The sequence below is a fragment of the Meleagris gallopavo genome, chromosome 10, assembly GCF_905368555.1.
Source record: "Meleagris gallopavo chromosome 10, MGAL_WU_HG_1.1, whole genome shotgun sequence".
NCBI classification, from domain to species: Eukaryota; Metazoa; Chordata; class Aves; order Galliformes; family Phasianidae; genus Meleagris; species Meleagris gallopavo.
Genome location: NC_139413.1, coordinates 850,816 through 869,079, shown reverse-complemented (window position 1 = coordinate 869,079; position 18,264 = coordinate 850,816).

The following is an 18,264-nucleotide window of genomic DNA, read 5'->3' as shown; positions in this document are numbered from 1 at the left end:
TCCTTGAAGATCTGGATTCTCTCAGAAATTCAGCTTCAACTTTTAAAATTGGGCATTAGGATGCTCAACTGGGATATATTATTAATCATGCGTATTATTGGTGTTACATGGTCATGCCCAAAGTCCCCTGGTGAAATCAGGGTTGCATTATGTTTGTTCTGAACATGTCAGTAAGAAAAACACCCATATTTGCATTCTTCGAAGGATGAGGCATATGAAAGATGAAAGAGAAATAGTCACCATTAAATGGTAAGTAAATAGGAAGTTTGTGATAAAATCAGGAGTAGAATTGAAGTCTCCCACACCCCAACTCAGTGCCTCAACACAAAATCATTACATTCTAATAAAAATCTTTGTCACAGGTAATTGAAAGTAGTATAAATTAGGAGTGTGTCTGGTTTCTATGAGAATACTGCCTAAAAATAATATCCTGAAGAAAACTTTAAGAACAAGGAGGAAAGTCTCCTGAGAGCAAAATTTATCATGGAACACATCCCCATTTGCAGAACATGAAAGAAATTAGCACTGTGATATGAATGAGGCTCCACTGAAGTGAACAGAAAGCCTCACGCTGAAAGCTGCTGCCTCCAGCTCTTTGCAGAGTAAGGTAAACATGGCTTTTACATTGCCTTTATTACATTATATTGCATAGGTATACTTGAATCACATTCAGAAAGTTTCCTCTGCAAACTGCAGTCAAGACCTCAGGGATCAACAGAGAAGTCTATCACTTCAGAAACCATCATATTGGAGTAAATACCAACTCAACGCCTCTCTATGAACAAATATATTTATTTATGTGACAATTCAAATCAAACAGGGAAAATAATCCACTTCATATTACTAGTTACCCAAGTGTCATACTACTGTTTCAGGTAATGTGGGGTAAGTGGCCTGGGATTGATCCATGCCACCAGTTAGAACACTGAAAATCACCCCAAACACTTAAATATTTTACATTCAATGAATAAATAAAAAGAGGCTGTCTATTGAAGGAGGAACTTCAGGTTAGGCACTGCACTGCATGGAGATGTGCAGTGGGGGATCTGGACTGAGGAAAGCACTGAGAGACCTAAGAGGCTCCGGAAGAAATCCAACCCAGCTTCAGCAGTGCTTTATGTAGAACCAGCTAAGAAAAAAACTGAGGAAAACAAAGCCCAGTCATCCTCCCATGCCTTTACTCAAGAGTGGAGAAATACATCTGTGACCCTAAGAAGAAAATATGCAGAATATGACTATATACAATAACAATTTACCCAGAAATGTAAACATCCAATTTTCTACTCTGTGTAAGTGAAATCAAATTCATTTCCTTAAGAAATGACTGGGAAAAATGAATTTCACCTAGTCCAGTAATAAACAGGAAAAAAACCTGGAGATTACACAAAGAGAAAAGAAAGAAGAAAGATGGAGCTTGACTTTGCAAGGTAATGACTGACACATCCATGCGAGTCCTGGTTCTTCTCCTTGCAACAAAGGCTATTTAAGTATTTCAGCTAATTACTGTTCAATTTGAAAGGCTTTTACAGGGAAGAAGCGCATTTTCTTCCCTGCATTTGTCTGAGCCACAGCCACAGCAGAGAATATTACTGAGCTCTGCAGAGTTCTCATGTTTCTATAATAAAATTCGTGTTTGCTGAGGCTGCATTAAAGGGAGTTCGCTAGCTTTGCTGCTTGCTTGCCTGCAGAAAGGCAAGCAGCAATCTAACACCACAGAAAGATAACTGTATTTAGTATGGACACCTTTCATTTTAAACTGCGTTTATTTCCGGCAGAGGGTTATACAATCTCCATTTTCATAATATTTCATTTAAATACCGTGTAATGGGATCTTGGCATTTTAATATCACATTGGTAAATGAAACTTTCATCTCATCTCATTCAGGAAGAACAATGTTTGCTTTTGGCCCAGAGCAGAGGACAGTGACTGAGACACTTGAGAATTCATTTCAGAGCACTTTGGAATGCATCATCATGGCCACACATCTGCTTCAGAAAACACCCACAAACAATCCAAGGCTATGGGGCACAGTTTTTTAAAGTCTGCATGAGCAGTCTTCAGGAACTAAATATGTGCCTAAAGGAATGAATAGTTAGGAATACAGCTGGCAAGTTGACACAAATGGTGAACATGAATAATAATTGTCTCAACAAGCATTTACAATTTCCTTTTACTTTGTTAGAGGCAAAAGCCCTGCAAAGATCAACACAGGAGCAATTTTCAAAGTTTTTATTTACTTCGACTGGATCGTTCATACCATTCTTGATCCACTTCAGTTCCACCACCAGCAACATTTCCCTCTGTACAACACAGTGGAAGAGTCATTAAAAACAAAGGTGGTCTAGAGAACAGAAAAATGAAAAGGAGATGTTACAGACAGACGCTGGGAGAACAGATACCATATATAGCCTTATTGCATCAAACTGTAGGAAAAGGAGGAGAACATTTGGCAGTTATCAGGATAACATTTTCTGTGCTGGAGAATTTGCAGAAGTTTGAATTGCACCACCTTACAGATTAGAATGCTCGTATCCACAGTGCGATCTATAAGAATTCCTCAATCTGAACAAATCTCAAGGATTTGTGAGCAGTACAACAAATTCTTCCCATTGTAATACTTTGCAGAGATCCAGTACTGTGTTTAGAGAAGGTCACAACATAAAGAACATCCAGACTTGTCTTACCTCCATTCATCACCTAGAAGAGTTCTCTTGGCCAAAGATGTGCTAGACCTATTAAAAGACAGCCTACGGAGCTGTAGCTGGTTGTCACTGAACCTTCCCTTCTTATCCAGATCAAGATGAAGCTTTACTTTATTTGAAGGCCAAGTGAAGGGAAATTGCTAGTATGATATTTCTTCTGCTTGAATATACCAAGTTTTTTTTTTTAATTGCTCAAGTACTCATAGTTATTCTCTACCAGAGTGAGAGTTTTTGAGGAATGAAAGCATGAATAAGTTGGAAGAAGATATGAGTTCTAGGAGCACATTAACTGAAGAGTTTGCAACTTGAAAAACAGGTACAAAAGTAAGTCTAATCCCTTTCTGAAAGTACATGAAAGAACTTATAAATTAATCCTAGAATTATGATGAAACTGGAGAACAGAATCATTAAGCAGATAAAGAAAATGAGCAACTACTCAGTGCAGACTCTTTACTGCAGAACTGTAGGTTGGTTAATACCAGCTACAGGTATCTTCAGTGTCTAAGAATGACTGGCTGGCCAAAATTTATTGCAAATCACAAAGAAGGAGCTAAGAACATTCTTAACACTCAGCAGCAGAAACCACTATCATGAGACCTCCATGATCATCCAGTCCAACCATTCACCTACCACCAATATTTCTCCACCAAACCATGTGCCTTAATACAACATCTAAGACCTTCTTCAAGACCTCCAAAAACAGTGATTTCACCACCTCCCTGTGCAGCCTGATTCAATGCCCGACCACTTCTGGAGAAGAAATTTTTCCTAATATCCAACCTGAACCTCCCCTGGTGCTACTTGAGGCCATTCCCTCCCATTCTATCACTAGATACACATGAGAAGATGCTGACCCCCACCTCGTCACAACCTCCTTTAAGGTAGATGTAGAGAGTGATGAGCTCTCCCGAGTCTCCTCCAGACTAAACAATTCCAGTTTCCTCAGCCGCTCCCTATAAGAGTTTTTATATCATGTTAATTTCACCCAACTCACATTCAGACATACAAAGGTGTATAAAGTCCTATATCAAAGTAAGAAAAGTCTGATTTTTTTTATTTAATTGTCTAAAGACATCAGAGTTTTCCTGTTACCCTTGGTGATCCTATGATTCTATGATTTAATGAACATTATGTATAAAAGTTAAAGCAGTATGTGATGGATTTTTCCCAAACAAAAACTACATTCTTCAAAAAATTCCATAGTCTTCAATAAAAGCATTCACAAAAAAATAATAATGTTTGAGAGCTTCTGGTCATTTTTGTCCATGGAAGTTTTGTCTCAGGTCAATACCATTCAAGAATGCTGAAAAAGCATCTATTTTTTAATAGTGTAAGGCCTTTTCTCAAGAAAACTCTGAATTTAAAGGATTTTTTCATTGTGTTTTTCTTTTTAGTAACTACTTTGTTAAATTTTTTAGAACAAAATGTTGACCAGTTTAGTATTACGGTAATTAAGATGCTTCTTACTGTGAAGAATTCAGAATTTGTGAATAATTTCCTGTTGAGAATAAATAATTGTTTTTCTGTTGAAAACCTTAAAAAACTTGATGAGAAATCATATACGAATATGTATGAACATATGATAAGGAAGGGTTTTCAGAAGACACAATTTCTTGTAGACTAATGGAGCAGCATAGATGTCACAGAATCACAGAATCGTAGGGGTTGGAAGGAACCTCCGGAGATCCTCAAGTCCAACCCCCAAATATTGCTGTCCCTAGATGTTTTTTCTTCCTCTCTTTGCAGATTTCTGCCCCACACTGTCCCACATTGCCCCACACTGCCTCATGGGTTCTAGGAAAGCTCCCAGCACCTCAAAAGTCATGGCAGTAGTGACTTTCCACCAAGGCAGAGTAAGAGCCCTCGGAAGGGCTGCTGACACAGCTGAGTCCTTGAGAGAAGAAGATCTAACACAAGGGCAAGAGTGAAGGTAGAGGTCGATCATGTTCTACACTTGTACATCAATTTGCAAAGTGATGACCTATCTGTATTCTAAAGATCACAGGTGTCAAGTCATAGGCATGATAAAAGAGTTCTCTTGTCTTAGGACTCAGCATTTTCTACAAAGGAGGACTTTGCTTCTACCTTGTAGCGGACACTCAAGTTTTGCTCAGCAAAATAGATACTGGCTTGCAGGACAGCCAGTAATCTGCTGCTCTCACAGCATAACTGTTAATAGTTTTAAACCCAGATGTATTAGTAATCAGTTGTTCATTGTGCTCTTAATATGCTATGTGTTCTTGTCTTCGGTTGAGTTTTGAACTTCAGCAACATAGACCACCATCTTTGGAACATTTACAAAACAAAAGATCAGAAAACACTGTATGCCAGATTACTTTCTTGTGTATAATTATAGCAATCGTGATAACAACTTACTACAATATACATTTTTTAAGGGTATCAGATTGATTTTTTAAGCAAAACAGTACACAATAGGCTTGAAAATAAAATAATGATTTAAAAGGAGGAATGAAATCTAAGACACGTAAGGTAGGTGTCCTTTAAAAATACTCCTCTCTTGACTGCTTCCTAGAGAGACTCATTTTTATCATCTAACCTAAGGAATGTCTGATGAATACAGCTAAAACTGTACATCCAAAATATAAACAAAATATCTAAAAGGAAGAACCAAATAACTCCTTCAAAGTGTCATAACTTCAAAGTATCATAACTGAGAGCACACAAAAAGTATTTTTTGATTTTTTTTTTTTAAAGAAGATAATAAATTACATATATAACACTGTTCTGCCTTTTGAGGTGCTGGAGGGTAAACTCCTTGTAGTTATAAACTGTGAATTAAGGATAAATGAGAAGCAATCTAACTATAACAATGGCCTCAGGTAGTGCTATTATTATTTTTTTTAATATTTTCTGTAATACATCTAACAATGTCTAAATGAAACATTCATTAAAAGCTAATGGCATTAATTCTTCATGAAAAAAAAAAAAAATCAATGGCACCAGAAGACATCCAGCTAACATTCAAAATTTAACAGAGAACCTAATTAGTTTTCATTACTTGAAAGAAGGAACGATATGAATTTGAGAAATTGGTGTTTTATCTCAGAAATCATGATTCATGCAAGGGAGCTGAGAAACTTCCTCAGCTGGCATGAAATCCACATTGTTGTTGAGGCAGTATCTTTTTGCTTCTCAGGTATTTAAAAGAAGTTACAACAAGGAATGTTCTTATAATGAAACATGGATGGGAAATACATGTAGGAGGTTGACTTTTTTTTTCCTCCTGGAATGTTCATCTTTGCACTGGAAAAAAAGCTGCATTTAGTATAGTTTTCTACTTAGTTCAGAAACATTGTAAACTGTAGCCTATGCCCCTCTTTCACACTAGAAAATTCTATTATCTTATGCCAAAGAATGCAATTGTAATAGTCACAATGAGTGAAAATTGTTCAAGAAACCACAGCAAAACTTTCAAAAAACATTAAATATGAGAATAGCAGTTTGTAAGAGGCTGGGCAAGAGGAAGCCACTGCAAAGAGAACAACTGGCTGCTAGTTCACATACTGTTTGTTGCAGTAGCTGTTGTAGGGTGTGTAGCTTTGTTCCTGTTTCCATATCAATATTAATTAATTAAATTTAAAGGATTTTTTTTGTTTTGTTTTTTTGTTTGATGGATCGTGTCGTATTGTAGGGAAGCATCACAGATGGAAAGCTGCTGTGTGGAGCCCCACACGACAAGTTGTAGAGGCCACTGAATGAAAAGGAGAATCAAGCCAATTTGCAGAGGTAAAGGCTGTCCAGCTGGCCTTACATATTTCTGAACGGGAGAGGTGGCCAATGCTTTATACTGACTCATGGGGGTGGTTACAACAGTGGGAACAAAACAGCTGGCAATGAAGAGGTAAACCTATTTGGGCTGCAGAACTGCAGAAATACATTCCTGCTCGAATAAAGAATCTGGTCATAAAGGTGTGCCATGTAGATGCTCACGTGCCCAAGAGAAAAAATCAACAAAATAACCATCAGGTTGATCGAGCTGCCAGAATTGAGGTGTATCAGATAGACTTGGACTGGCAACACGAGGGTGAATTATTTCTAACTCAGTGGGCCCATGAAACCTTGGGCCATCAAGGAAGGGGTGCAACATGTGAGTGGGCTGGAGACCGAGGGGTGGACTTAACTAAGGACGCTATGGCTCAGGTTATTCATGACTGTGACACAGAGCCACAATTAAACAAGCCAAGAGGATGAAACCTCTCTGGGGGGAAGGGCAATGGCAAAAGTATAAATATGGGGAGGCGTGGCAGGTTGGTTATATCACCTTGCCATGATCTCGCACTGGTAAGTGTTATGTGCTTACCATGGTGGAGGCAACCACTGGGTGGCTTGAAACCTATGCAGTACCCCATTCTATCACCCAAAACACCATATTGGGTCTGGAGAAACAAGTTCCACGGTGACGTGGCACTCCAGAAAAAAACTGAGTCAGACAATGGGACTCATTTCAAAAATTCCCTTCTAAATAGTTGGACCGGAGATGATAGCATTGAGTGATTTATTGTATGCCCTATCAAGCAAGCACCAGCTTCTGGTAAAATTGAACGATACAGTGGGTTGTTAAAAACCATGTTGAAAGCAATGGCTGGCAGAATGTTTAATCACTGGAAGAAGCATTTGGCACAAGTCATCTGGCTGGTCAATACTTGAGGATCTATCAGTTGCAATGATCCTGCCCAATCCAACTCCCTCCCTGTAGAGGAGATAAGGTTCCTGTAGTACTTGTAAAAAGCATGCTGGGAAAAGCAGTTTGGGTCTTTCCAGCTTATGTAAAGGGCAAACCTCTCCATGGAACTGTTTGTGCTCAGGGACTGGGTCCACTTGGTGGGCAATGGAGAAAAATGGGGATGTTCAGTGTATACCACAAGGGAATTTGATGCTGGGGAGTGCAGCCAGTGATCACATCTACATACATGTATATAGATACGTATCTAATGCATGTCAATTATTGTTTGTTTGTATTTATACATTAAGCATGATGTAGTGATGTGGAATAAGGGTGGAATGTCATGATTTTATGATTTTTTGTTATTGGTATTGCACATCGTAACATCATGTAGTGCACTGGGAGTTAAAGAGTTAATGCTCCAGATCCAGGTGCCTGTCCCAGAAGAGAAGAACTACACCTCCCAGAGGACTATTCACTGTTCTGTTACCATTTTCTGTTCAGAGGGAAAGACAAAACTGTTTGCAGGTCACATCTTTTCCCTTTCTGCTCATCTTGGCAGTGTGTGCTCCTTAGCCATCTCGCCTTCAGCATTAGAGTAAGGCCTTCAGTTTTTGGACACTCTCATTTTATTTGATTCATTAGCCTAGATTCCAATTATATCACGTTACCTTGCATTCCAGTATCTTGTTTAGTAAATTAGTTTGTTTCTCCTCGTATCATTGCTGCTGCTTTGTTTTCAGGCCCATCTCCCTATCCTTTTTCCCTTTTCCCCTTCTCCCTTTCCAGGGGTGTGGGTCTGTGGGTCTGTGGATTCCCTCCATCCCTTCAGTCACAGAACTGGGTTGAACTGGCCCGTAAACCACTGACTATAATCTAAACTAGTAAATATGAGGTGAGCAGTTGGGGAAATAAATTTTCAAAGCATAAAGATTTTGTCTATTCTGTCCTAAGCTTTCGGAGCCACTATTAAACCAGTGCTTGTGTGAGTGGCTTCTGTCTACAAATGCAGAACACGGATAAGCATCTTATGTTTTTATAGGCATAATAGATTGTTATGTCCATTCTTGGATACATTCAGACAGGAAATAGTCTAGGCTCTGAGCAAGCTAGTGTACCTTCAAAATCAGCTATACTCTGAGTGAGGGAAGGACCAGATGACCACTGGGGTCTGCATCCAACCTCAACGGTTGAAATGAATAGAATGGAAATAGAATAGAAATAGAAAAGAAATAGAAATCAAATTAGAATGATTCAGTTTAACAGATTAATACATAAAATAATTTACTAACTAAATGTTAAGCTTGGTGTAGATAAAATGTATATAATTGAATAAAGTAAAATTCTATTATTCAGAAAAGCAGCTATAAAATTATGTGTTCACTGAAGTAAAAAATTGAACATTACTATGGGAAACAACTCAATTTTCATGTAGATTACAAATCATACTCCTAAGTGTCTAAGATATTTGATGACAAATTAAATACCACTCTTGCTTTCCATTCTTCCATAAAGCAGTAGGCATTTATTGCATTTATTTTTAAAATGCTTTATTTCAAGCATGGATTTATAGCCAATGTTTGAAAGGAATGTGTCCTAGAATAAAGTAATATAAACCTCTTTTTTTGGGGGGGAGGGAGGATAGGAATTGGATAGGCAGGAAGAGGCTGAGGAGGATATTATAATATTAGATTTTAAGATACAAAATCTGAGATGGAATAGTACTTAAGGATACAAAATTAGAGCAGCTTACGAAAACCTTTTAAGGCCTATGGGGCAATGAAACACAGCTGTAGAGTGTCTCACCCTGAAGGACAGGCTCTCTCCTACTCATGAGAGCCTCTAAGCTCTGTCTCTGTGCAAACAGTGAGCCCTGAGGAGTTATAAGAAAGACAACTGACTGCACAAATGACGTTTCCTAGATTGAGTTTGCAATCTCTTTGTGGTTGGGTAATCCTCCTCCCAAATCCCATCGCCTCATTTAACTAAAGGTCACTGTGTTTACAGATATTTGTTCACTAACGTGATTAACATACTTACATAAGACTATTGTTTTTTATTCCTATTGTCTGAGACACACACTTGCATGAAATTGCATGAAATTCAACCACCATTCACGGAAAAATGCTCTAGGATATTTTTCAATCCTCTAAAGTAATGTTCCATCTGAATCCTTCAAATTACTGTATTTTTCTCTGGGTTATTGCATATTTTATAAGAATTCCATAGCAAGATTGTAACTGTTTGTGCATAAAGAATGATGATATTGATTTAGTTCCCATAGTTATAAAATATAAACCAATTACCAAAGAATAACCATTCCCAATTTTTAGTTGTTGTATTTTGTATTGCATTTCATGTTCCCACTCTGGTCCAACAAATCTATTTACACTGCTGGTAAAAATCCGCATTGTACCATGGGAGATCATTATGGGCGTTTTCAGGATACCATCTATGATAACCTTTCCACTGGATTTATAATTCATCAACAAACGTAAATGGTTACTCCCATGATGGTTAGTACATGTTTTGACTTTTCAGTACGTATTATTATTTATCACCCGTGTGTGAGGAGTAACCTGCACACAAGCAGATTATCCCACAGTCTTAGACTGAGGATTTTGCCATGTATTTGCTGCACTTCAAAATGAAAACTTTTGAAGTAGAAAAAAAACCCAACACATTTAGTTTCTATTTAAAAAATTAAAAGATAAAAAATCATATTTCACAGACTTTTTAGGTGCTAAAGCCGAACTGGCTAAATACATTCATAGGGAATTCAGTAAAAATTACTTTCTGTAATCCATTTGCCTCTTGTACCAAGCAGTCTGTTTTGAATACACATGTAATTCACAAGTTCATTTCCTTTGGCCGACAAAATGGGAGTTGGCAGCCCCAGCCCTTCTGACTCCTAGCTGTCCATGGATTCTGCAGTGGAAAAGAAATGAATGAGACATGTAAGTAAGCTTCAGCAGGATGGACTCCCCAGGAGATGCCACCACATCCTGCCCTATTTGTTACAGAAGCAGAAACCTCTTCCCAGATTTTCCCAGTGATGTTCCCAGTTTTTTGTCATTCTCCCTGCATGAATGCAGATTTATCCCCATTTTTTCATCTTTTCTACATCCTTTCTCAGCACCCTGGGACCAGCAGGACCAGATAGTCAGGCAGATTTAGAATTAGATGGCTGCATGAGCAGCAGATATAGAAGTGAAAACCTTTCCTTCCCCCTTGCGATCCCACCATTTCCAGCAAACTTTCTTCATCCATATACTCACTGAATGCTCCTGGTTCTTTCCAGCCCAACTTTCTCCCTGAGTCTTCCTGTCTCTTCCCCTCAAATCTTCACATCCCTCTCCAAAGGCTTGTTTTGTTGCTCCAGCAAAGCTGAATTTTATCTGCACAGTGACTTCTTCTCATTTTAGGGTCACTAATACTAGCTGAAAGAAAAAAAAAAAAAAAAAGTTAAAAAAAATATTTTTAAACCTTATCTAGCTAAATAAATTTATGTTGGAAGGCTTCAGAAGCCTGATTTCTATCTCATGATCATACACCTGCAGCTCTGTAACAGACAAATGCAAAAGACAATCCTATATGCTTAGACTGTAAGCAGGAAAAAACTATTTTTTAACTGCCAAAATGAGTGCATTTGCAAGGATTGTTGTAATCCTCGATTGTTTTAACAAGCAACTTTCATCAAGTAATTCTTCACCATTGTGATTTGTGAGTTATTTCACTAAGAAAAGCATTAATTGCTGAAAGAAAAGGAAAACCAACTCACTACAAACCTATCACAAAAGCATTTTCAAATACTGAAGACACAGAATAGAAAGTTAACATGACCCATACAACGGGATCTTCTCCTATCCGTGATGAACTTTTCTGCAGACAGAGAAAGGAGCAAAAGCAAAATTGAAAAGAGATGGGCAAAAATAAGTTACTTGAAGTCTGAATGCTGAATTTTCCTCAACCAAAGCAATGCTTAACTTCATTTTTATTTTAATATAAAGAAAATGAACAAAAAATGGAATCTTCTATCAAAGATAAAAATAATAGCTCCCATTAAGCTACTGATTTGTGGTCGTTTGTGCTGTATAGCATACACTGAAGATGTGAAACAAAACAAATGTTCAAATATATTTCAGCAGAACTGAGCCCAGTTTACAGAGCATCTTGTCTTTCAGATGAAAAAAAAAAATGATGTGTCAATTTCTCTTTTTTTCTTTTTAATTGTAGTTAACATTTCAGTTTCACTTTTATGTATCTCTCATAAGAAAAGGGATAGAAAATCATGTCAAACATTGGAATCTAAATTTTCCAGGCCCCACTTGCCAAAAACGTCAGAAAGTTGTCAGGTTTTATGTCTGCTTAAAAATAAAACAGTAATAATACAGCTTCCAGAGGAATGCTGATTTTCATCTGACATGCCCATAAGGCAGGCTGAACAGAAATTAGACAGGTCTGGAAATGACAGGGGAGCAACAAGCTCCAGCACTCATCCAGGTTTTCAACAACCAGCATTCCTTCTGCATAGTTATTAAGATGATGGGTTAATTATTAGGACCACAGTACATTCAAATCTATTCCTTTGAAACAGTCCTGTCCAGTCAGTTGCATTTATCCAGGTGCTCTAAGGAGGTTTGAAATAATACAATTGCCACTGTGGTTCTGTTGTTTTGTTTTGTTTGTGTTTTTAATGTTACGCACAGAATTATTGTTCTAATGCTTTTAATCTCAGTGGTTTAATTAAATATCAAATGTTTTGAAAATTTCAGAAATATTATACCTACCAAAAAAGATTCTGCTTTAACATCATTTTACGTACAGGGGAAAAAAATCACAAAATGAAAATCAAATCATACAAGCTAGGCTTTTGAATTTAAGATATCTGAGGGATGCCTCATCTAGGGTTTTCCATCAGTCACAAGCCAGCAGTATCCCCTGACATCTGCATTCAGTGACAATTGTCATAGAAGATAGTTCTGCCAGTTTTTGGTTTGTTTGTTTGTTTGTTTGTTTGTTTGCAGTGACTGTAGTTCTCATAAATTGATATGAAGTTCATGGACCTGGATCATATCGAATTTTTTAATTGTACACTTCATAGCATAATTCCCAAAGGAATTCTTTGTCGTGTGAATGATGCTGTTTCCACACGGATGTATATTCTCATCAGTAACAACTGTTAAAGATCCCATGTGAAAATATAAACTCTCTCTATGTCCCCAACATCTGTCTTGGAGCTGCCATTTACCTCACGACGTGGGTCTGCATCATCTCCTGTAATTTTTCTTCAGGTGATGATGCATTTTTAAAGGGAAGTTATGATATGATGTTTAATAGCATAGGACCATTAAAATGTTCTTAATAGTTCTCTTTATTGAGAACTATTGTTGATTGGTGGATGATTGGACTGGGTGATCCTGTGGGTCTTTTCCAACCTTGGTGAGTCTGATTCTATGATTCTGTGATTCTAAATAAGCTTTTAAAGGCAAACATTTTAATGAAAATCTCATAACATCATACAGCAGCAAAGAAAGAAAAGGGAGGCAATATTTTTTGACAAAATTACTCTGTGAGGATGGAGAGAAATAATGGCAATTTTGCAGGCTGTGACTGGTTTTAAAGCCTATACCCCAAAGACAGAATGGAAAAATCTTTCCTTCACTAAGAAATGTCTTATCTGGATGAGACAGGATGCTTTACACGCCTGGTGAGCAGCATGCTGAAGAGTGGTACATGCTTGGGCTGTAGATGAGAGAAGCAAAAAAAGGAAGTGTCAGAGGTGCCCAAACTGCAGGCAGTTTAGAATCCAGATTTACGCTCTGAATTTCCCTAAGGGAACATCCTGGAACAATGTTGCTCCTGAAAATCTCTGATGACATAAATTTTTCCAGCCACCTGTAGTTCTGCTTGCATGTCCTACCAAATCTGCCTCCAAACAGGTAGGCACCACATGCCCAGAGTAACTCAGGAAACAAGCAGACCACCTGCCTCAGATAACCAATGCAATCTGACACGTCTAGAGCAAGCCCCTGGCATGTCTCTGGCATGGCTGCAGGCTTCTCTAAGTGTAGGGAAACTCCTACCCCTCTGACTTCTAGCCAATAAATGTCATAAAATGCTAATAGGGGACCGTTGCATAGAGGATGTCTGCCACGGTGTACAGGCTTGTACAGCCTCCTCTTCCTCCCTAAAACAGAAGCCAACTGTTGTGTTGGAGCTAGGCCGCCCCTCTTGTATTCAAGTGCTATGCAAGATACGTAGCATTATAGGGGATTGTAAGATTGATTGGGTGACACAGAGGGGAGGTACAATGCCTTCTAACTATTTGTTTGAAAGGGGTGGAAAGAGATAACCAGTGCAATAGTTTCTATCTCTGCTCTTACAACAGAACAGACAGTACAAACTCAATATTTTTATTGAAAGACGAAAATAAACCTGCAGCCTTCCCTTCTGCGCTGAGGTAAATTACAAGCCATGGAAGAAGGATGTTGCACGGTATTTTCATATGCTGATAATTGGTTAAATAAGGAGCTAAAACTAATCAGAATAGGTTTTCTCTACTGCTAATTTTAATTTTTAAGTGTAAATTAAAAGTCAATATTCACATCCACCAGCACAACAAACATTTTGCTGTGTGCATAGCTTGGAAAGATTCTCGGTAGATTACAGCACACAGGAATTGCCTTTCAGATGAGTTTTTTGCAGTTGCTGGAATATATCCCTTAATAGAGTTAGAAACACTGCTTGAATTATTTGTCAGTCATGATTAGCACTGACACAGCCATGCAATCAACAAGCTAACAAGTGCAACCTCTTCAGAGCTGTATTATGCTAAAACTATTTAAGCAATATAAATAATGCCTTGAACTGAATACCTTCAGTAAAGAAAGGATAAATTAGTTCAAACTTTCATTTTTATGTATTATAGACTCCATTCAACCATGCTCATTTATAAAACTCAGTCATGTTACTTTTAATATCTTCAGAATTAAGTTCATGTTCATTGAAAGCCTCTAACCTATCCAGTGAAGTAATTGAGGGTGAAAAAAAGTGTTTTTATTCTAATCTGAGGCCTTGACTATGGTTATAACAGTCTATTAAACCAATTCGGTGCCTCTTTGTCAGGAAAGACTTTTACCTAATGTTATGCAGAAGCCTGTTCTGAATGGCAGCAAAAGCGTAACTTTTTGTGCGAATTCTCAAGCTGAGTGCTTTGGTCACTTGTAGAGTAAGTGTAAAAAGGAATTACTGAAGGAAGCCAATCTCTTCTTTTAACTACTGTTTTCAGATGAAAAGTAAATGAAAAAATAATAAGACAGAATTGTGACCAAATAGAAATCAGACTAAGTTACTTTCCATTCACATGGAAACATTAATGACCAAGGCCAGACGGGCCTCAATAGCCATAGGAGTTGCAGGAAATGCTAAAAAAACTCGCAGTGATAGATCTCCAGAATGGTGGCTATATGATGATTTTTACATACTAAAAAATTGCTAGGGTAAAAAATTACATCATTTCACCAGTACTAATGATTACAGCAAGCATTACAGGCCTCTTAAATTTTAAAAAAGGAGAATCATAAAACCATCACCCAACACCAATGTTGGAAAAGACCTACAAGATCACCAACTATCCAACTACCCCAACCCAACTAAACCACGTACCTTAATGCAACATCTAAACTTTTCTTGAACAGTTCCATGGATGAGGACTCCATCATCTCCTTGGGCCGCCCATTCCAGTGCCTGACCACTCATTTGGAGAAGAAATTTTTCCTTATATCCAACCTGAACCTCCCCTGGTGCTACTTGAAGCCATTTCCTCTCATCCTATCACTAGTTACATGTGAGAAGAGGCCAATCCCTCCTCACCACAACCTCCTTTCAGGCAGTTGTATAGAGCTGTAAGGTCTCCCCTGAACCTCCTCTTCTCCAGACTGAATGATCCCAGTTCCCTCAGCCACTTCTCAAAAGACCTGTGCTCCAGATCACTCACAGTTTTGTTGCCCAAAGAGCTAGACAAAGGTAGAAGAACAGTAGGTTTTTAAAGAATAACAGCAGCAACACTGGCCTTTCTTGGATTTTAGAAACACTGCAAACTCTGAAGTGCTAATCAAGATCATCACAACACATTTAGGACCTGGGTCCCAAACTTAATTCTCCACATTAGATAGATTTCCCACCATAAAACAGCATTCTGTTTCCCAAGAGATGTATCGCAGGCAGGAACAACTGAGCTCTCCTAGAAGTAAAGGAACACTTTGAAATTCCCTGTGTTCATGTCATGCACAATTTTCCAAAGTATTGTGAAGTTCTTTTCCAAGAATTGTGAAGTAGGCTTGTACCTACTGTTAAAAGTGCTATTTTAAAGTAACTCTTAATCTGACACTGAATTGTTCTACATTAAATACATTTCAGTGATACTGAGAATGATCTTACTTGGTCTGCAAGTAATGAGATATTTTTTTCCCACTGGTCAGAGACCAGAAAATTATGTGAGCAGTGCTTTCCTGTCATCATTAAGAAGGAGCAACGTATAACACAAAACTCTGCCTTTATAATTACTTTAAAAATACATACGACTTAAAAAGGTCTTCCCGTATTCCCTTCTCAAAACCAGCAACCCTAAGGCAGCAAAATACACCCAGTTCTGGTGTGGTTTTTTTTCCCCATGTATGCACTTGGAATGTCCCTATTTCTCCTTGCTCCCTTCAAAAGCCCAAAACTGATGTGACAAGTTCATTGGAGCTTGCAGTGCCTCAGCATAATTGCATCTGAGAGACTCAGCATGGTTCACCGAGGACACCAGACTGCCAGGGGAAGGCTGGAAGATCTGTGTTAGCCTCTGCTAGTCACTACCAGATGCAATCCTGAAAAAGTAGGGAAAAAACACCAGCTCTTTTCTCTCCTTCATCTCTTCGGGAGCTTAAACAAAGCTGCATGCTAGAAAACGCCTTCATTATTTTAACCTCCCAAAATGATCCTGACTGCAGTTACAAGTAAGAGACCACTCCATTACAGGCATGTTGTGGCTGGAAACAAATTGCCTCCAGGTCCTTAAATCTAAAGCTGTGTGGAACACAAATAATGTTCAGTAAAGAAATCTGTTCTCTGAGCATCCACGCTGCCTTTCAGCTGGAAGCTCTGCTCTCTGCAGCTCCTGGCAACCCTCAGCAAAGGGCAGCGCAGAGCTGAAATCCCAGCAGGCAGCCCAGGAGCAGCACCCTTGGTGACAGCCTTGAAGCACTCAGCAGTCACCAAAGAGTCCTTTGGCTAGTGGTTTTCATTCTTCAAATGTGCTGAAGTCCTGCTTTGCTACTAAGGGTTGCTCTTGACTGTAGAGAATGGCAGGGAATGTAGCCTTCAATCTACAATAGGTTTACACGATGATGAATGCTGCTGCAAAGTGCATGTGCTGGGAATAACTCTTTAGCTACATTTCTAAATGCACACATACACATCTTTTGGAGCACTTTGGAAAATACATTTTTATTGGCTCATCGACAAGGAAAATAAAATTGCTGTCAGCAAGAACTTTACGTACTCTAAAAACAAGAAGTGCATTAGCATCTTTATTACGAACATAATTGTTGTTTTTTAATTTGTGATTGCAGTAAGGGTCACCAGTTAAAATACACCACTGTAAAATCTGCAATTTAAATTTCATTTCACGCTGGAATATAGAGACAGTTTACATAAATAGTATCCATTAATCATTAAAAAGAAAGGTTAGATGTAAATTTGGCTGGTATTATTTCTTTTCTTGTGAATATTTATGGATTTGTGATGAAATTTGTTTTCCCAAAGACGAATTAAGGCTTTTCTGAAAATAAAATCACATTCTTTCACAGAGTATAAACTTAAGCAAGTAAAATAGAGAATTTATTGATTTGATCCTCAGTGGTAACCTCAGAAATGCAGGGTTAACTCTATTTGCCTTTAAGGCAGAAGTTTTTCACTTCAACCAAGTCCAAGGTGGCACCTTTTGTATTCCAAGTTTAAGCCTCCGCTCAGAATACCAGTTTCTACTAATCTGTTTTACATATCCTACTTTAGATTCGTGTGTGTGTTTGTTGGGGGAAGTGGGAAGGGAGGAAAAAGAAAAAAGATAAGGAAAAGAAAAAGGAAAAGGAAAAGAAAAAAATAGAAACAACAACAACAACAGCAAAAACATTCTGAGAGCACTGAGTGCTACTTCAGCATCCTCTGTAGATTGACTTCGTGCCTCCGTGATTAACACTGATAATAACCACCAGCAATTTACTCCAGACTTTCAGCACAGCCTTTTGAAGACAGCTGGTTCCAGAAGCAGGAACAATCCTTCTTTTTCTAATGAAAAAGACTAAGAATAAATCTGCATACTCTTTCTGAAGAACATACCCAGTCAGCAAAGATGCGAGATGTTCTCTGTCCTCTGCAAAAAGATCCACATAGATTATTTTTCTGTAAAATCTAAAGAAAAAGTACTTTCCCTCACAAGTTATCCTGGCGGACTGGAGGCTGGGACTGAACCAAAAAGGGCTGGAAAGATGATCCTGGTAGCCACAGACCTATCAGTCTCACCTCGGTGCCAGGAAAGGTTATGGAATGGATAATCTCAGGAACCATCATGGACCAGTTAAAGGTCAACCAGGGGATCAGGTCCAGGCAGCATGGGTTTACACAAGGTAGATCCTGCCTGACAAACCTGGTCTATTTTGTTCTATGACAAGGTGAGCCGCTTAGAGGATGAAGGTAAGGCTGTTTGATGTGGTCTACCTGGACTTCAGTAAAGCCTCTGACACTGTCCCCCACAACATCCTCGTGGAGAAGCTGGCTGCCCATGGTTTGGATTGGAATAAGCTTCGCTGGGTGAAACACTCTCTGGATGGCCG